The 21924-nt window shown below is 37.9% G+C and overlaps 1 non-coding gene across 1 annotated transcript; it reads left to right on the forward strand.

The window, feature by feature from the left end:
- Window positions 1-6228: 6228 nt before the first annotated feature.
- LOC150036491 (small nucleolar RNA R71) lies at window positions 6229-6331 on the forward strand. Its single transcript, XR_016529455.1, has one exon. It is a non-coding gene; the product is annotated as a small nucleolar RNA R71 (small nucleolar RNA).
- The last annotated feature ends 15593 nt before the right edge of the window (window positions 6332-21924 follow it).

The raw sequence follows: 21924 nt of genomic DNA on the forward strand, positions 1-21924 counted from the left end.
ACTAATATGTCACTAAACTGACGTTTCCTTCCCGTGGTTCTCTTAGGTAACACCTTCGTTACCTTGCGTTTACCTGTTGCATGTTCTCTTGCCTCTTTAGCCAACTCTTTTAACTCATTCTCCAACTCCTTTTGGAGATTGGTTTCCTTCGCCCTTGTCTCGTGGGCGCATATTCTTCCAATTCATTTTCCAACGCGTTATGCCTTTTTTTACGCGTTGCACCCTCAGGTCTGAGTACAACTTCTTCTTCTTCTTCTTCTTCTTCTTCTTCCTCCAATATCAACCTTCTCTTCCTTGATACTCTCTTTGATTTTATAGGCTCTTCATCTGCGTCAGATGGGCGTGGCTGCGACGCGTCGGGGCCAACTCTCCTTTCTCTACTTTCTTCTTCTTTTCCTTCATTCTTTTCCCTTTCTTCATTTTCCATCTCTTCTTTATTTTCCATCTCTTCTTCTAGCATCGCTATATATCTTTCTGTTTCATCCAACTCGAGTGATGCGTTTGGTGGATCTGAACGCATCACTTGAGTTACTTCTTTCTTTTGGTTGAGCGATGCTAGAATAGCTCCAAATACTTCCTCTTCATCACGTCTTGCTAACTCTACCAGTCTTCAAGGTTATGCTCTGACGCAGGACTATTAGAGGCTGAGATAGGTGGAGTAAATGGCGGGGTGCCCACAGGGATGTGAGGCGTCCCCGGAGAAGATATTAGGATGGGTAAAAGTGATGGCTGGTTAGACGTGTCTGATTCCACTGGGTAAATTGTGGCTAAAGGTTCGATGGATAAAGGGGGAGGTGGACGCACCGCTGGATATGGTGCGGTATGGGCATAGGTTGGAAGGGGTTCATGCGTTGCACCCACCAAGGTTATGATCGGGATAATGGTGGTGGGGCAGGCTTGGTATAAGGTTTGGACGCGGCCATAGATGACGGACGTGTCCTGGTCTTGGCTGGTGTCTTTACTCTTGGCCTAGGGCAGACTTGAGTTTTTGTGGGGTTTTAGCTCTAGGCAGAGAAGTTTTGGCCAGGGGGTTTACAGGTTTCTTGGAGCTCTTGGTCAAAGCTTTCATGGAGGTGGAAGGAGGTGTAGAGTTTCTAAAAGAAATGAAGGTTCGTAGGCACAGTGAAGGAGAAGAAGAAACGGTTTGGTTCAAGTGAGATTTTTGTTGGGGGAGAGGATGATCGTGGCTAACGTCAGGCGGCGCCTGATGTCTGCAATTAATGCAAAGTTGAAGGGTTGCCTCGTTTAGCCAAAATACTCGAGTGTTTTGTGTTTTCGAGATGCGTCCTTTCAAGTGCCCCCTGTGTTAGACTTGTGTCTAATGCGTCCAATGTTTCAGTTTAATTATACACAACTTTTCTAAAAGAAAAACAATCAAATTTCCAAATTTTGTAAAGGCAAAACAATCAACTTAAAACCTTCAAATAACTAAACTAACAAATTCAAACATAACTTAAAATAAAGAATGCAAAAGAATAAGGTTGAAAGAGGCGTCCCTAGAAGATGTGGTATTACAACCACAGAAAATGCCTCGATGCGAGCTTCAACTTGTCTCGCGTAGTGCAAGAGATGACTTTTGGCGTTCCACTTTGTCTTCAAAGTACGGCTTAACCCTTTGGTCGTTTACTTTAAACGCATCATGCCATCTTCTCGCATTAATACTACAGTACCGTAGGGAAAGATCGTTTTAATTATGAAGGGCCTGGACCATCTAGATTTCAATTTTCCTGGAAACAGACGTAAGCGTGAGTTGAACAATAAAACTTTTTGACCAACAATAAGTACCTTCTTGTTGATGCGTTGGTCGTGCCAACGCTTTGTCTTTTCCTTGTAGATTTTGTTGTTTTTATATACGTTCATTCGCCATTCTTCGAGCTCGTTGAGTTGAATCTTGCATTGAACGCCCGACCCATCCAGATTCATATTCAACTTCTTTACTGCCCAAAATGCCTTATGTTCCAACTCTACAGGAAGATGACATGCTTTACCAAATACAAATGAGTAAGGAGACATACCTATAGATGTTTTATATGTAGTCCTGTAGGCCCAAAGTGCTTCATGCGGCCTTTACCTCAATCTTTTCGTGTTGTGCTAATGAATTTTTCCAAAATTGATTTCATTTCTCGATTTGAAATTTCTGCCTGACCATTTGTCTGAGGGTGGTAGGCAGTAACAATTTTGTGCCTGACATTATATTTTGCAAGTAATTTTGAAACGATGCGATTGATAAAATGCATACCTTCATCGCTTATCAGAGCTCCCGGCATTCCATAGCGTGTGAAAATATTCCTAATAAGAAATTTAGATACAGTAGATGCGTCATTTCTGGCACAGGCTACTGCCTCTACCCACTTAGATACATAGTCTACAGCCAACAGGATATATTGCTGACCACAAGACAGAGGGAACGGGCCCATAAAATCTATGCCCCAGACATCAAACAACTCCACTTCAAGAATATTATTCAAGGGCATTGCGTTCCTTGAAGAAATATCCCTTGTGCGTTGGCAGGAGTCACAATTTTGAACAAACTCTCGTGCGTCCTTAAAAAGGGTGGACCAAAAGTAACCGCATTGAAGGACTTTCGCCGTGGTTCTTTGCCCACCATAAGGAGAATTATGACACTCGGCCAGGATGCGTTGTGTCTCCTCCTCAGGGACGCATCGACGCAGTATAGATTCTGGGCCTTGTTTGTATAGAAACGGTTCATCCCAGAAATAAAACTTACTATCATGGACTAGCCATTTCTTATGCTGGGAATTGAAGTTTTCAGGAAACTGCTTGGTGGTCAAGTAATTAACTATATCAGCATACCAAGGTTCCCTACCTTCAATTCTAAACAGGCTCTCATCAGAGAATACATCCTTGATGTCGTTTTCCTGGACTTGCATTTCTTGATTTTTCAAGCCTGGACAGGTGGTCAGCCACCTGATTTTCTGTTCCCTTTCCGTCTTGGATGTCAATGTCAAATTCCTGTAGCAGTAGAACCCATCTTATCAGTCTCGGCTTTGCGTCCTTCTTGCTCATCAGGAACTTGATGGCTGAGTGGTCGGTATATATGGTGGCTGATGCACCAACTAGGTAAGAACGAAAATTTTCAATACCGAATACTACAACCAACATCTCTTTCTCAGTGGTTGTATAGTGTTCCTGAGAGTCGTTTAATGTTTTGGACGCGTAGGAAATGGGATGTATCAAGTTTCCCCTCTTCTGCCCTAACATAGTTCCCACTATGACATTACTCGCGTCACACATAAGAATGAAACGCTGCATCCAATCCGGTGCTATTAACGCTGAGGCTGTTGTCAACGCATACTTTAAGGTTTCGAACATGTCAGTGCAGTCTTTGTTAAAAACATAGGGTCAGTTTGCCTCCAATAATGCGCTCAGAGGTCGCGCAATCTGAGAAAAGCTTATAACGAACCGTCTATAGAAGTCGGCATGTCCTAGAAAACTTCTTGGCGTTTTGACATTTACTAGTGTGGAAGTTTTGCTATTACATCAATCTTGGCTCTATCCACTTCCAAGCCACCCTTGGATACTTTATGCCTCAAAACAATTCCTTTTGTCACCATGAAGTGAGATTTTTCCCAATTCAGTACTAAGTTTGTTTCCTCGCACCAAGCGAGGACGGGTTCTAAGTTATCCAGCCATGACTGGAATGAGTCTCCAAAGACTGAAAAGTTGTCCATGAAGACTTCCACGGTCTTCTCCAGGAAGTCAGAGAAAATGGCCATTATACAGCGTTGAAATGTCCCTGGTGCGTTGCATAGCCCAAAGGGCATGCATCTGAATGCGAAAATGCCAAAGGGACAAGTGAACGTGGTCTTCTCTTGATCTTCCGGATCTATTAAAATTTGGTTGTAACCAGAATAACCATCGAGAAAACAATAAAACTTTTTACCTGTAAGTCTATTAAGCATCTGATCGATGAAAGGAAGAGGAAAGTGGTCATTTTAAGTTGCTGCGTTGAGTTTCCGATAATCCATACAAATTCACCAACCTGTGACAGTTCTTGAAGGAATGAGTTCATTGTTGTTGTTTACTATCACGGTCGTTCCCACTTTCTTGGGAACGCATTGAACTGGACTAACCCAACTTCTGTTGGATATCGGATAAATAACTCCCGCGTCTAGCCATTTCAGAATCTCCTTTTTTACCACTTCTTTCATAATGGGGTTAAGCCTTCTTTGAGGCTCGATTGACCCCATCTTCCCTTCCTCCAACCTAATTTTGTGCATACAATAGGATGGACTTATTACCACGAATATCTGCAAGCGTCCACCCTATTGTGCGTTTATATTTCTTCAACATCTGCAAGAGTGAATCTTCATTAGGCTTTGTGAGATTAGCAGAAATGATAACAGGCAATGTATTATTAGTTCCGAGAAAAGCGTATTTCAAATGCCCGGGTAAATTTTTTAATTCTAGTTCAGGTGGTTGTTCGAGTGAAGGATGCATTGGTTTTGTCTGCCGCTCACTCAGACTTGGCGGCTCGAATTCCTTCAGGGTTCCCTCCAACGCGAGAACTTCACATACTCGAGTCTCTTCTTCAGTCAATTCAATATTGTTTAGCTGACAATCATCACTGTCTGGGAATTTTAATGCATTGAGCACATTAAATTTCACCTCTTCATTATCCACGCGCATGGTTAGCTCACCTTTATGCACGTCAATCAGAACTTTTCCAGTAGCCAAGAAAGGGCATCCAAGGATGATTGGAATCTCCCTATCTACTTCATAATCTAGAATAATGAAGTCTGCTGGGAATATGAGATTGTCAACCTTCACCAAAACATCTTCAATCTTCCCTTCCGGGTACTTAATTGTCCTGTCAATGAGTTGAAGGGTGACAGAAGTAGGTTGTGCCTCGCCAATCCTCAATTTCTTAAAAACTGAAAGGGGCATGAGACTGATGCTCGCTCCTAGGTCACACAACGCATGACTCACATCTAATCCTCCAATTGAACAAGGATTTGTGTAGCTTCCTGAGTCCTTCTGCTTCTGTGGTAGCTTGTTGCTTACTAACGCGTTGCATTCCTACGTTAGTGCTATTACTTTTTTCTCACTGACTTTTCTCTTTTTTGTCAAAATTTCCTTCAAAAACTTCACGTATGTTGGCATCTGCTCTAAAGCTTCTATGAGTGGAATGTTGATGTGCAGCTGCTTTAGGAGCTCGAGAAAGCGCTTGAACAGATGTTCATCATTCTTCTTCATCAGACGCCTAGGGAATGGTGCGTTTAGAGGCACCTCCTGCTTTCCCATGTTAGATGTGCTGGTTTTCGAATGGCTTGTATTTTCTGGCGTTCTCTCTTCCTGATTCGTTGAACATGTAATGTGTTCTTTCGAAGGACTATTGTTTCTTGGATGATTCATCCTTCTTTCTGCAAGGGCTCTTCCACTCCGCAACGTCACTGCATGACATTGCTCTTTCCCATTATTATTCCCAAGTGTCTCTGTATTGCTAGGTAGAACGCCTGGCTGCTTGCTTTTCAACTCGCTTGCAATCTGCCCCACCTAGATTTCCAGGTTTCTGATTGATGATGCCTGGCTCTTCAGCATTGTGTCGTTCTGGGCTATGTATTCCTTCAATAGGTTTTCCAGCGGAGTTTCAAAACTTGATGCGTGGCCTCCTCTATTGAAGGGTTGTTGATGTTGTTGATGCGTTTGTTGAAAGACAGGCGGCGGTCCATTCCTTTGCTGATGGCTCACGCCTGGGTGGTACTCTTGCTGATTTCCTCCTGTCCAAGAAAAAATCGGATGGTTTCTCCATCCAAGGTTATAAATATTAGAGAATGGGTTATTCTTGATGAAAATACTGACTGAGGGTTTTGAGGACACTCAGCATATGAGTGAAAATCTCCGCATCCCACACAGGTTACCATGGGTTGCCTAAACGCCTCCACTTGACTCACCTTCTACTGGTTTGGTGCGTTACCTAGTGTCATGTTCTGTAGAAGGCTGGTCATGATATCCACTTGAGCGAAGAGCGTGGCTATCGCGTTGGCATCAACAAAGTTAATGTTTTGAGATCTTTTTCTCCTGTCATTTCTTCCATCGTATGTGTCATCTACCCATTCCATGTTATGTTTGGCAATACGGTCTAATATTTCTTTAGCTTCATTATAGGATTTTTCCATAAGTCCTCCAGCTGTTACTGCATCTGCTGCCATCTGTGACGCCCTGTTTAGTCTGCCATAAAACGTCTCCATCTGAATAGTCAAAGGTAGCCCGTGGTTCGAGCAGTTCTTAACTAAGCCCTTGAAACGCTCCCATGCAGCACTCAAGGTCTCAGTGTCTTTCTGTTCAAAGTTCATGATTTCCCGATGCCTCCTAGCGGTTGTGGTAGGTGGGAAGTATTTCTGCATAAAATTTTCCACCAACTTTTCCCATGTGATGATTTCCCCAGGCTCTAATGAACTCACCCATTGCTTTGTGTCATCTCGTAAAGAATAGGGAAACAAGGAGAGCCTGATTGCCTCTGGTGTGATTCCAGGAATCATAAAGGAATTGCACATTTCCAGGAAATGCTTCATATGGGCATGAGGATCTTCACCACGGCTACCCCCAAATTGCCCAGCAGTCTGGAGCATTTGAAGCATAACAGATGTCATTTCAAACCTGGTTCCATCAGGTGTCGGATATATGATTCCTGGAGAGAAATCATATAGCACAGGGGACGCGTATTCTCTCACAGGACGCGTGACGTTGTTTGCCATCAGGATTGGGTTCTGTGCAGAGTGAGCAAGTTGCTGACTTAGCTGCTGATTTTGTTGTTTTTCTGCCATTGCTCTTTCCCTTTCTTGTTGTTTGAGTAACTGTTGCCTCAACCTTCGACAACAGTTGGATCGATTCCTATGCCGAAAGGTTCGTTCAATCTCGGGGTCATATCTGAACTCAGGAGTGTTCTCTCTGTTTATACACGTTCACAAGCCTAGGCATAGCTTGTAATACTTCCCTTAATTGAAGTGTCCTTACAACAAATACAAACGGAATTTCTGGCTAGTTCTTGTTGCTGAATCCCCGGCAACAGCGCCAAAAACTTGTTCGCTTGCTATTGTGAGATGCTTTAGGAGTGTATAAAGTAAAACAGATTGGAAGAATAAAGTCTAAGTGATGCATTCTACCTTGATGCGTTTAAATGAATGCAACGCGTTGGGGCGTTAGTATTTTGCATAGAAGGCACACAACTCCTTATAATAACGTTCAAGTTTTCCTAGATTAAACCCAAGTATAAATCTAATCTAGGTTCCTGGCAAGTCCAATGTCGATCACAAGGATTCAATTTCACTGGTACAGATTATGCATTGTACTTGCAGTAGGAGGTTTTTCCTAAATAAATGTGAAAGATGTATTATTTATACTAACATGCTATGCCTGTGCAAGACAATACAAAAGAGTTGATGGAAAATGAAGGATCATGTGAAAATGGAATTTAAGTAGGTGGACGCGCCGATTAAAGATAATTGCACACAATTGATGTAATGTGGATGAAATGGGATAGGTTGCTTATCTTTCTGTTCATGCGTTAGACATCATTCAACACTTCTCAATGCGAATAACATATAAGCCTATCTCTAGGGTGCATACGTCTAACTTAGAATGCAAGAAACACCAGTAAGTCTATCTCTAGCTGTATTAGGCATTCTACTTAATGCAACTTAGCTATTCTTTCGAACAACAAAATCTTTCACCAAGTTGTCAAGTTGGTTTAGGCGTTGGAACAGAATTATGTATGAAGTACTAATGCTTTCAACATAAACAAAAGAAAAACAATAGCAAAATTGATGATCAAATATATGAATTTTATAAAGGATCACTGAGTCTTTACAAAAAACTATATTCAATCAAAATGAAATGGAAATGATATTAAGAGAGAAACTGAGTCAAGCCGAAGAATACAATCTCTTGTAGTTCTTTGGCTCAATCTTGTTGTGTACCACTTTAAAGAGCCGAGGATAGAGTATCTTTCTCAAGAGTAACTTTCTCCACTCCCTAGCCGGCGGTGGTGGTGGTTCTCAGCTCCTTCGATCGTCTAACACCTCGGCACGGCTTGTACAAACTAAAATTAAGTCTACAAATTTATAGAGAGTATGGAGCTTCTCATTCTCTGAACTCTTAATTCTAAAGGGTCTTCAAGTATTTATGGGCTTTGGTCTCGTCCACTTGGAGGATGGGCTGCATTTAAGTCCATGCCCTGGTCAGCATTAAACTCCATATCCTGGTTGGCCGCCTGACCTCTTGAAGCTTTTCAGATGCCGCCTGCTGCTGGAAGTCTTTCAGACGCCGCTTGTTGCAGGTGCCCATTCTTGCAAGTGGTGATGTGACACAATCAGCCCAGAGCAACGAATCTTCTATGTGTTGAATTCCCTCCGACGCATGGCTCATGCGTTAGCGCGTTTCTTGCGGCACTTGTCTAATGCGTTATTGTCAGTTTTTGAGTGAAATCCTACAAAGTAATGCATTAGCACCGCGATTTTTAGTGATAAACTTCTTTTACATGAAATTGCTATTGTTTAAGTAAATCCATGCGTTTCTATTAAAAATAAGGAAAGTTTATCACTAAAAACCCTAATTGTTCTAACTTAAGAGCAAAGATAACTTGTATTTTTACAAGTTATCAACAACTTAAGAAATACTTTATCACCAACTTCGAATTCCAAATCTCTTATCTGCTTATCAACATAACTCTTTTGTCTGTCTCCAACTGTTTTAAGGTTTTTCTCTTATAATCTTAACACTGTCTGATGTCTGCTGAACAAGTTCTAGGCCTGATAATTTCCTTTCACCAACTTCATTCTAACATATCGGAGTTCTACATGGTCTTCCGTACAAAGCCTCATACGATGCCATTCCGATACTCGAATGGTAACTGTTGTTATATGCAAATTTGATCAATGATAGATGTGTATCCCAACTGCCCTTGAACTGCAATACATATGCCTCAGTATGTCCTACAGTGTCTGAATCGTTCGCTTAGACTAACCATCCGTCTGTGGATGAAAAGCTTTACTGAAATATAGCTTGGTACCCATAGCTTTCTGCAAGCTAGGCCAACCAGGATATGGAGTTAAATCGTGCGTAGGGTAGTTACATTCATGCTTTTTTAATTGACGAGAAGCATAGGGCATTACCTTTCCTTCCTGCATCAACACACATCCTAATCCTTGTCGAGATGCATCACAATAAACCCAAACTCTTTACCTGGTGTAAGTAAAGTTAACACTGGTGTTGACACCAACCTCTGCTTCAAGTCTTCGAAACTGTGCTCACATTTTGGCGATCACTCAAACTTCGCATCTGGTTAGGTTTGTCAATGGTAGAGCTATCTTAGAAAAGCCTTCCACGAATCTCCTATAATAACCTGCTAAACCCAGAAAACTACGTACTTCTATTACAGTCATGGGTCGTTCCCAGTTAACTATCGCTTCTGTCTTTTGGGAATCTACACTGACTCCATTAGCTGAAATTATATGCCCAAAAAATACGACATAATTTAACCAAAAATCACACTTACTAAATTTGGCATATAACTTCTTTTTCCTTAGCATTTGCAACACTAACCTCAGATGTTCCTTGTGCTTTTCTACACTACTAGAATATACTAGTATATCATCTATGAAAACTATCACAAACTGATCTAGGTAAGGATGAAATATCCTATTCATCAAGTCCATAAATACCGCAGGAGCATTCGTCAACCCAAACGACATTACTAGGAACTCATAATGTCCATACCTAGTCCTGAAAGTAGTCTTTGGAACATCTATTTCCTTCACCTTCAACTGGTGGTAATCTGATCTCAAATCTATCTTAAAGAACACCATGGCTCTCCTTAACTGATCGAAGAGGTCATCTATACGAGGCAACGAGTACTTGTTCTTAATGGTCACCTTATTCAACTGTCTATAGTCTATACATAATCTAAGAGTACTGTCTTTCCTTTTGACAAACAAAATTGGCACTCCCCAAGGCGACACACTGGGTCTAACGTACCCCTTACCCACAAGTTCCTGTAACTAAACTTTTAACTCCTTCAATTCTGCTGGTGCCATTCTATATGGTGCCTGGGATATAGGTGATGTACCTGGAACTAACTCAATAGTAAACTCAACTTCCCTATTAGGTGGTAAGCCTGGTAACTCTTCAGGGAACACATCTAAAAATTCTTGTACCATAGATACATCCTCAGGTCTCAGCTTCCTATTTTGTGAAACCGCCACATAGGCTAAATAAGCTTCACATCCTCTACTCAGCAGCTTTTTAGCCTTCACTGTTGATATTAGACTTCCTGGAAGTATTCTTTTACTTCCTACCAGGGTTATATCTTTTTCACCTGGTTTTCTAAACATTATTTCTTTCTTAAAATAATCTACAGTGGCATAGTGTTTACTTAGAAAATCCATGCCTAAGATAACATCAAACTCTAGTAACTCTAGTGGAATCAAGTCAACCCATAAACTCTGATTCCCAAGAATTACTTCACAATTCCTGTAATACTCATGTACAACTAGAATATCTCCTACATGAGTAGAGATAAACAAATCTTCATTCATATGCTCAAGCACTCTATCTATATGCAATGAAAACATGCTAGATATGAATGAGTGCATAGCACCATGAACAAATAACAAATAAGCAGACTGATTACATAAAGCTATCGTACCAGTTACGACATCTGGAGCCTCTTCTGCTTCCTGGTGTGTAACAGCGTATACTCTACCCTGTTGTTACTGCGGTTGTTGTTCGGGTCGTCCAGTTACCCCTTTCGCTTAGCTACGTCGGATCCCTCACCTCAGGCTCCGGTCGCTCTAGATTGGTCTACAACCTGGGTAACTTCTCTTTGTCCACCCTGTGCTCTATGATCTAGCTAGGAGCAATCTTTCTTAAAGTCCCCCGCTTGTTCACATTAAAAACAAACATTCCTATCGTTATAACATACTCTTGTATGACGCTTTCCATAGTTTGCACACAGTGGTTTCCTTCATGTACTAGCTACTGACTCGCTAGCATGACCTATTATCGATCTACCACTCGGTCCAGCTATAGGACTTGGTCTCTTTCGACTCGAACCCTGCTGGCTCGCACCTCCAAAACTCTTGATACCTAACTGTCCAGAGAACGAGGGTCTAAAACTCTTACCTCTCATCTCTCATGGAGTCGTGAACTGCTCCGCACCTGGCTGGAGTATATCTACCTTTACTACACGCTGCTCAACCCTGATAGCGGTCTCAACTAACTGAATGAAGTTCATCCAATTAGTTGTAGAGGTAACGGGTGTACGTATATTTCTTCTTAGGCCATTCTCAAATCTCTTGCATCTTTCTTTCTCCTCCGCAATAATCGGAAGGGCATACTTAGATAACTCTGTAAATTTTTGCTCGTGCTCAGCAATCGTCATCGATTCCTAAGTCAGCCTAAGAAACTCATCCCTCTTTGCTTTTATAAAATCACTAGGGTAGTATTTATCCTCAAATACTTGTCTAAACTCAGGCCAAGTCATAGCTTCTGAACTGTTTCTCCTAGCCTCTACCACTTTCCACCATTTCTCAGCCCCTTTCTGCAGCAAGAATTCCACTAACCCGACCTTACAGTCCTTAGGGCATCTCATAACATTAAAACATTTCTCAATCAAGTCCAACCAGACCTCAGCATCTACTAGATCTATGGCACCATCAAACGTCGTGGTACCTAAAGCTTTCAGCCTTTCAACGTTGAATTTTTTCTCTAGGTTAGTTTGAATCTATCCTACACTCACCACGAATCTCTGGGTGATTCTATCAAATACTCGGTCCTCCATCTAGGGATCCACATCTACCCGTGGGGTACTCGACTCATTTGCAGAAGTCGTCTCTTACCCTACTGGGTTTCTAACTCTCTTCCCCTTCGGATATGGGTCCTGCCTAACTTCAGGGGCTCCGCTGATAGGGTCAACATTCCTCTCCTTTGTCTACCTGCTCAACCTGCCACTTTTCCTCGGCATCTTTGCCTAATTAACAAGTACACATGTTAGGGACTTACTTATGGGGCTTATCTAATGCATGAACTCTCTCTTTCACCCAAAATCTCATGCCTTGATACCAATTGGTATCAACTTAATCTTCACACTTCCCTAGATTTTACGTAAACCTTTGATCTGATACCAAACTATCACACCCCCTCCTAGACTACTCTTTGAGCCTAGGAAAGAACATGACTGCAGTAGTTATCAACCCTTTTGCTGACACTTACTGCCTAATAACTCTGATACCAACATGAAATCTCATACACAATGGATGCCTCTATGGCTAAAAACATTAAGTTTAAACACACAACATATTTAGAGAGATTACATTACTAGTTTCATAAGTCTCGAAGCTCAAAACCTTAGTCCCTATATGAATAACTATAATATGTGTACAATATTTACAGTAACCATCTAACAGACGGGTTACAATAACTTTTTTCCTTGAGTGACAGAGAAAATGCAGGGCTACCTCCTGAGGATTTGACCGCTACTTGGGGGAAAGAAAAACATTTGAAAACGGGGTGAGCTTGCTAGCCCAGTGAGTGACTTAAGAAAGAAAATTGATTCTCATACAAAAGTCTAAATAAAGAGATTAAATTGAAATATAAATCTCTACAGTAACCTTATACTGCAATATAAACATTTTCCAAGCATAAAACATATAAAGTTGTTTTCATCGTAAAACATTAAACTGTTCCTTAGTTGAGAATAACCCTACTGTGGTTAAATCCCAACGTCAACTACTCAGTCAAGAGAGAACCCTTTTTCTCAATCTCTGACTTTAACTACCTACGTGCACGTGGCCATAACTAAGTACCGTCATGCCTTAGGTACTTTTGCTCAGATACCTTCTCAAAATGTCCCTTAGTATTGAGCTATTCGGATACCTTCTCAAATGTCCCTCAGTATTGAGTTTCAAGTAAAACTAGTCATACAATGACTTTCTCTTTTAAGCATGTAAAGCGTAATGCATAGAAAACATGTCTTTAAAGATGCTAACACATGCTTTGTGTAATTAAACACACATAAATAGTTTTTCAATAAAATTTCATACATGACATGCGTTTAAAACATAACTCATGGTTTGCTTGGAGATTACTTTGTAAGACTAGCTAGCATGAGAATAATCTTTCTTTAAAATATGGTTTTTTTTAAAACATTGTAAACATTTAGTCACTCACAACATTTAGAACTATTTCTCAAGGGTCAATATGCTTCTATCACAGGTGTTAATCTTGTAGACACAAAAGCATATATTAGCTACTAGCCTAAGTCTCCCTTTTGAGACTAACCCTTAAGTAAGTTTTGTGTCTAGCCTTCCTCTTGAAGACTTTCACAACAATGCACCTTGTTGTAGGTTTAGACACTTATGAATTCCTTTGAGATTTGGCTCATGCAAAGCTTCCAACCGCTCTTCACGAACGCAACACCACTTATGCAACCACACTTTTCTCTCTAAGTGTTCTTACAGCTGCATATGGTCGTCCCCAAGGTTGCTTATGAATCCAAGACTCCAATCTCTCCTCATCTACACAGCAGGTCCAACGCATGGAAAAGCTCAGCCCTTGGTCTGTTCAAGCGTTTCCTTCGAGCTGTCAGCTTATTCAACTCAAGCAGTTGTCTGCTTGTTCATGAAATTCTAGATTCATCTTACGAAATTAATAATTCAAATTCTAGAGCTCATCTCAAGCAATTTTCTTATACAAACTTGGTAATAATTGTCTCAGGAAGCTTATCTCAAAATTTTAGCTTCAGACTTCTCGTGGTCTGACCTAGAGACTCAATTCTTTAACAAAGGCACGGATTCACCCAAGAACAGAACCTTTGGTCCTTTTTCTCTTTTCTAGCCTTAATCTGATGAGGAATTCTTTTGGAATGTCACCTCTGAAAGTACACTCTTAGAGCTTTCCAACGACACCAAGAATTCTAAATTTGCACGGAGGAATTGATTAAACTGATCGTTTGAAGTTCATCCTCCCCTTTTTATACTGCTTTCCACTACTTCTCATTAAAGCATAGCATGAAACTTCATTTTTCATGGAGTTAAATCTGGTGTTAAGGGCATCTGGTGCTTTTAATCTGTGATTAATACTAATCAACACAAGTCCATTCATTTAGCTCACCACCCCATCGCTTAGTGACCGCACGCTGATGCTTGTCACCCAACAATCTCGCTCTAGCCCAACGCATAGTACACAGCCTGCCGCACAGCTATCACCCGTCATGCAGATCTCGCTGATGCCCATTGTGTAGCGTTGACGCCCATTGTCTAGCGCAACACGACTATCGTCTAGCGCCCACGCCTATCGCGTAGCATCATCACTCAATGTCATTGTCTAGCGTTGATGTCGATCGTGTAGTGTCAACGCCCTATCGCTTAACGCTATCGTCCATCGCACAGCGCTATCGTTTAACGTGACTCTTCGCATCATCTAGCGCCTATTGCATCGCTGAACACCGCGATATAACTATCATAGATACTAAAAAGCCAATTCCCTTCTTGGCCATGTAGTTCCTCTTTCTTCTTATAGACATATACTAGTATATTTTACATAACTATATATAGTAATGAGATGCATGGAATTAGATGTGCAATCTAGACTGTATCTAATTATTGTTTTATTAAAATACTCTTCATCACCAAGATATAACTATCATTGATATATATTTTTAGTGATAATCAAAACCCAATTTAGTTTGCATCATAATATATTTACATGTGTGTTGAATTACCTTAAATGTCGACCAATTTAAGATAGAAAATGTCGACATAAATTAGCTTAAATGGGTCAAGTCTCTCATAGAGAACAAATCAACACAATATATATGCAGAGAGAATATTAATGGAGGGTAATTCTTTATTTCCCCAAAGTCTAATTATGAAAAATATAAATTCACAAAAACAGAGTCTACAGAAACTAGAAAGACTATTTGGATTGAACCAAGTGGTTCCAACCCAGCCCAAATCTTAGTTCCAATTCACAGCCCAACTTTAGACCCTTTTCCCTTGGCACAAATTTTCTGATTCGCCAAAAGCTTCAAAATTTTAATTTCATTTCTTTTACTTCTTGATATTTAAATGCGTAAAATGTTCTTGACAAAGATCTTATTATTTTGAATCTCTCATTTTGATTTTTTTTTTTTTTTTTTTTAGTATAATAAGAAGTAAGAGATTCGAACGGTAGATCTTTTCGTTACTAATATATTTTATGTGTGAATTGGCCATGTAATATTTTTTATTTTTTCGGCTACTGTTTTAACACTCTTTAGCAATTCATATCGTGCATTTTGTATAGGATAAATTATGGATAAAAATTGGATAAAACTACGAAATAGATTATGCAAAGAATATACTGATGGAATAAGATCATTTATTAGTTTGGCAGAGAAGCATGTTGATGCAAGAGGGTTTACACATTGTCCATGTAAAAAGTGCCAAAATGTCATAATGAAACTACCCCATGATGTTGAATGTGATTTATACACATATGAAATGGTTGTCACCTATAGTAGATGGATATATCATGGTGAAACCCAAATTTGTTCTTTCTAAAACCTACAGGAATGGATGAAACACATAATGAATATGTAGAGCCTTTTCATTAAAATTTAGATAATGCAAATGAAATGCTTGAACTGTTGAATGATTTGACAAGTGGGGAAAACATTGAAGTGAACATCGTGGTGATGAAAATTCCACCAAAGTTGAAACAAGTGAGAATATGGGAGATAGAAGTAGTAAGTTTCAAACAATGTTTGATGAAGTTAATGAAGAATTATACCCTGGTTGTACTAAGATTTCTACCTTACTTTTTCTGGTGAAATTAATTCATATCAAAGTACTTAATCATTGGAGCAATAAGTCATTTGATATGTTATTAGAATTACTCAAAGAAGTTTTACCTGAGGGTACCAAAATGCCAAAATCTTATTATGAAACAAAAAAGATGTTGCGTGATTTGGGTTTAGATTATACATGCATACATGCTTGTAAGAATGCTATTTTGGAAAGAAAATGAGAAAATAGAAATTTATTCTCAATGCAATGAACCTCGTTACAAAGTAAGTAACAAGAAAGGAAAAAAAAGTTCCACACAAGATTTGAAGGCATTTTCCCTTGAAACCAAGATTACAAAGATTATATCATTTCAAGCACACTGCTAGTGATATGAGATGGTAAAAGGAAGAAAGATTGAATGTAGATGGAGTTTTAAGACATCAGACAAATGGTGAAGCGTGGAAAGATTTTGATAGATAATTTGATTGGTTTGAAAAAGATCAAAGGAATGTAAGGTTAGCTTCAGCTACTGATGGCTTCAACCCATTTGACAACATGAGTACATCGTATAGTACATGGCCAATAATTTTAATTCCGTATAATTTGTCACCATGAAAATGCATGAAAGAAGCATTTTTCTTTATGTCATTGCTTATACCGGGGCCAAATCTCCAAGAAAAGAGATAGATATTTATTTACAGCCACTAATAGATGAATTGAAAGATATATGGAGTAATGGCATTGAGACTTACAATGCTTATAGTGGTCAAAACTTTCAGTTTCATGCAACTTTAATGTGGACAATAAATGATTTTCCAGCATATGGCAAATTGTCAGGATGGAGTACTAAGGGATATAAAGCATGTCCAATTTGTAATCAAGATGTCTTATCTGAGTCATTGCATAATAAAATATGTTACATAGGACATCGTCGTTACTTACCAATGAATCATTCTTGGCGTCAGAACAAACAATTTAATGGAAAAACAAAATATAGAATTGTACTGTTCTTCACCAGCTATATGCTATAGATTTTTCGCCACTGGGGAAAATTATAAATATATTATAATGGAAAAGGAAACGTGTTCATAATGATTTGAATTGGGTGAAAAAGAGCATTTTCTTTAAGCTAGCATACTGGTCAAGTCTTAAGATTTGACACAAACTCGATGTAATGCATACTGAGAAGAATATTTGTGATAATGTATTGGGTACATTATCAAAATATTGAAGGGAAAATGAAGGACATCGATAAAGACGTAAAGATTTAATGAATATGAATATTCGTAAAGAATTGCATCTTCAACGTGTTGGAAACAAACTGGTGAAGCCACTTGCTAGTTACACATTGACAATTGATGAAAAAAAAAAGTTTTTTAGTTTCTTAAAAACAGTTAAGTTTCCTGGTAGTTTTGTATCCAACATCTCAAAATGTGTTAGTGTCAAAGATGGAAGATTATATGGACTAAAAATCCATGACTCACATATGTTATTGTAAAGACTTTTATCAGCAGGAGTTTATCCATTTTTACCAGCAAATGTCAATGGTGCAATTGCTGAATTGGCGAACTTTTTCAAAGAATTGACTGCAAAGAAATTAAAAGTTGAGACTTTGAATAAATTACAAGACTCGATTGTGATAATTCTTTGCAATCTTGAGAGAATATTTCCTTCGGCATTCTTTGATATTGGTTCATCTAGTTGTTCATTTACTGAAGGAAGCCAAACTTGTTGGACATGTTGGTTATAGTTGGATGTATCTAATTGAGAGGTATGATTCTTTTTATATTTTTAAGTGATTATTAAAGTATGTTATTTTATCAAACCACTTCATAATATACACACATGTGCAGGAGTTTAAGAACATTGAAACAATATGTAAGAAATAAAGCTCGTCCTGAAGGTTCAATTGCATAAGCGTTTATAGGGAATGAATCATTAACATTTTGTTTAATGTACATACATGGTATTGAAACAAAATTTGGTAAGACGGTTTAGAATGATGACACAATAGACTATAATGCATCGGAAACTATCGGACATCTACCTATATTTTCACAAAAAGCACGTCCAATCGGTAGATCACATGAATTACAAAAGGCTCATTAGTATATCTTAAGCAATTGTGAAGCAGTAGATCCATACATGAGGTATGTACTTATGAGTACTCTAAATTTCATTACCTTCTGTTTTATTGACTAATGATATTATATATCATAGAGAACACGAGATTGAGCTAGAGAACAGAAATGTTCCTAATGTTGTTGAGATGCATGAAGCACACTTTGCAGATTGGTTTAAAGATAAAGTATGTAACATTTTGTTTTATTTTTTATGTAACATTTTGTTTTATTTTTTCTTTTAATAACAACCATAATTTCATAGTGATCGAGTTTTTTAATCGTGCTTAGATGCAAACACAAAGTCAGACAACGTCTAATGAAGTTTTGCATGAATTGTATTCACTTTCACGTGGCCCTGATATTCGAATTAGTTCATATACTGGGTGTATTGCCAATGGTGTGAGATTCAATTCAAAAGTTCGAGATGATTGTTACACCACTCAAAATAGTGCAGTTTGTGTTTTTGGAGGACATGATAGTGAAGGAGCCAACTACTATGGTATTCTGACTAAAGTAATCAATTAAATTATGTTGATAGGAGACAAGTTATTCTATTTCGATGTGATTAGCATAATATAAATCCAAAGAAAAAACGAATCCGTGAAGATCACCATTTTACAAGCATAGATACTCGATACTTTTGGTATAAAAATAAACCATTTATTCTTGCATCCCAAGGGCAATAAGTATTTTATTTTAACGATATTCAGTTAGGAAATGGTTGAAAAATAGTACAAAGAATTCAACATAGACATTTATGGGATCTGTCTGAAATACAAGTTAATGAATGTGAAGTAGATGTGCATCAATGAATAGATGAAGTTGGAGATTTTGAAATGCAAACACCGCATGGAAGTGATGTAAATTCAACTGCACTTTGTGAAAGTAGTGATTTGATTGAGATAGTTTTAGATTTTGGCAAACAAGTCGAAGACGTATTAAAAGATGATGAGAATGAAGATGACGAGTAAGATGAATAAGTTAATGAAGACGAGGAAGATGAAGATGAAGAAGATGAGGAATATGATGAGGAAGAACGACAATAGATTTGATGTGTGCACATAATTACTATTGAATATTTGTATCTTTATTTTTATAACGCAATTTTATGTCTAATATAATTTTCTGTTCCACAGGAAAAGATGTCATTAAATAATGAAGAAAACATCTTAGACATGAGTAATACACCCACTAATAACCAAGTCCGTGGTGTTACACGAGGAGTTAGATTGCATCTGCGATTGAGACCAGTGGAGGAAGACTTCGTATCTCATGGGATCCAAACTCTGGAAACCAGTTGAAAAAATTGCAAATATGTTTAGTAGTGAGATCAGTACATTAGTGAGGCAGATTATTCCCTTGACTTATGAAGGAAAAAAACATATCCCCAAGGACATTTACACCACTATAGAACGACTATTGGTAAGTTCATTTTTTTTAAAAAATATATAATTTATTATTGAATTACGATGCAATATTAATTAATGATTTTTTTTAGAATAAGTTTGACATGGACTGCTCTTAACCACATATCAGAAGCTATATTGAATACGAGATTGGTAATTGATTTAAGGACTACAGATCGAGATTATACCAGTATTTTAAAAAAAATTAGGTGATCCAAAACAAGCTCGTCAACAATCGTATAAAGGTGTTACAACTGAGGAATGGAAATTTTTGTGTGATAAATGGGAGTCCCCTGCATGGAATGTAAATATTAATTAATTTTTAATACATAAGTAAACAAAATTTTTAATTATACATTCTAATGCAGGAAAAATCTGAAAAAACAAAAAATAGTAGAAACGAACCCCCTTTCAATCATTGTACTAGAACAAATCATTTCTATCTCATCGAGCTAAAAAGTATGATATTATACTTTATCCATGGTTACCTATATTGTATTGCTTACAAATATTGAGTATTGTTTTTGAAGATAAAGGATGATGGAACTTATTTAAGTACCAAACTCATTGGTTTGTTGTAAAAAGCTAGACTGACGATGCAGCATGTGAAGCATATGTAAGTATTATTTAAAATATTTTAACAAATAATATGAATTTCAAATATTTGATGTTTATGACATTTATTTATTTGTTTTGAATCATATAGGAGAAAATGGTTGCTTTAAAACTAGAGCAAGAAGACTCAAGTATGCCAATGGGTGATGAAGAAATTATGGAAACCATTTTAGGGAAAAAAAAATACATATGTTCAATTTCCTCTGACACATTACTAATTCTCCTGACGTAGATATGAGGGGATATGAACCAAAACTACCTCAAAGTAGAAAAGAAACATACTCACAAGATTACGTCCAATCACTAGAGGCACACCTTACAAAGATAGAAGAATGTATGGAGAGTGAACATCGAGAGAATGAGAGAAATAGAGTTGTTGTGGAAGAAGCATTAGAAAGTCAACGACAAGAATACGAGAGAAGATTCAGTCAAATGAATGAATTTCTAGAAAGACTCACTGGAGGAAGTTTTTCTATTAGTAAGGTAACTTATGTTCATATTACTTAAATTAGTACGAGGGAAGAATATCTATGTTTTGTTATTAGGAAAAAATGATTTGAGGAAAGGGGGAAGGGAATAGAAGAATATGTTTGTGTTTGTTGCCATGGATAGAAGAATATGTTTGTATTTGATGTTATATGTTTGTTTTTGTTGTGAATGAGGGAGGATGTGGGAAGGAAGGGAAGCATATTTATGTTTTGTTATTGAGAAAAAAAATGTCACATTATGCGACGGTTTTTGTAGCGTCATCGCATCTTGCGACGTTTTCTAACAAATAGTTGCAAAAGACATTCAACAACTGGCCTTTAGCGACTAATGCATGCGACGATTATATTTAGTCACTAAAAAGTTTTTACAACGAATTTTTATTTTTAGTAACAAATATTTTAAGTCACAAAAGGTCAATTTTCTTGTAGTATAATGTAGACAAAATACTATTTTTATATAATTAACAACCCTACAACATACTTTAACAGTCATCAGTCTTATAGTAGTCGGAAGTGATTGTCGAAATTGATTATTGAAGATGATTTTCACTAGAGCATGTATTGGAGGTGGTTATCGGTGCATGTAGTTGGTCACATGAAGGTGGTATTGGATTTAATTTTTGAAGTTTGTCATCGAACGTGATTTTCGAAGCCCTGAGTTGGTCGAACGAAGGTGGTCGTTGAATTTGATCATCAAAGATGATTTTCACCAGAGTTTGTAGTTGGAAGTGGCTATCGGAGCCTCAAGTTAGTCGCATAAAGATATCAGAGTTGGTTGTTGGAGTTTTTCGTTGGAGGTGGTTGTCGAAGTCCCGAGTTGGTCAGCAAAGTTGCTTATTCAAAGGTGTCATCGATTTTCATCGAAGTTTGTAGTCGGAGGTGATTTTCGGAGCTCGAAGTGTGACAGTGGTCGATGGGTGGAGCATTGAAAACATTTGAAGAATGGAGAGTTGGCGTGAGTTGGTAAAATATACCAACTCAACTTTACAAACATTTAAAGTTGGTGGGTCAAACAATGAGTTAGTATATTATACCAACTCAATTCAACTCATGTTGGTGAGTCAAACACCCTCTAAGAATTTACAAAATCAAAATTGTTTTAACGAAGTTGATGTGGGTCTAACTCAACTGACATAAATTTTTATTATCAATCTTGAAATAAGACTTTCCATGTTTTTTTTCTGGTTAAAACTGCTTCACATTTAATAGGATAATGTTTTATTATAATAAATGAAATAATAATAATAATAACAATTAAACCATACTCTAACCTAGTGATAAGAATAAAGTAATTAAATGCGGGGGACCAAGAAACCTTACGGCCACAAGATTATTAATAATAACACCTTTGAAAACGAGTGTTTTAGTTATAAAACGTTCTTTAAGAACGTGTTTTTTATTCTGAATAATTCAAACAGGCCTATTAGAGTATGATTTTTTATTATAATATTTTTAGTATTATGATAATTCAAGCATTTTAATAATAATATTTTTCATTAATAATATC

The sequence above is a fragment of the Benincasa hispida genome, chromosome 4, assembly GCF_027475165.1.
Source record: "Benincasa hispida cultivar pf3 chromosome 4, pf3_genome.v1.1, whole genome shotgun sequence".
Lineage (NCBI taxonomy): Eukaryota > Viridiplantae > Streptophyta > Magnoliopsida > Cucurbitales > Cucurbitaceae > Benincasa > Benincasa hispida.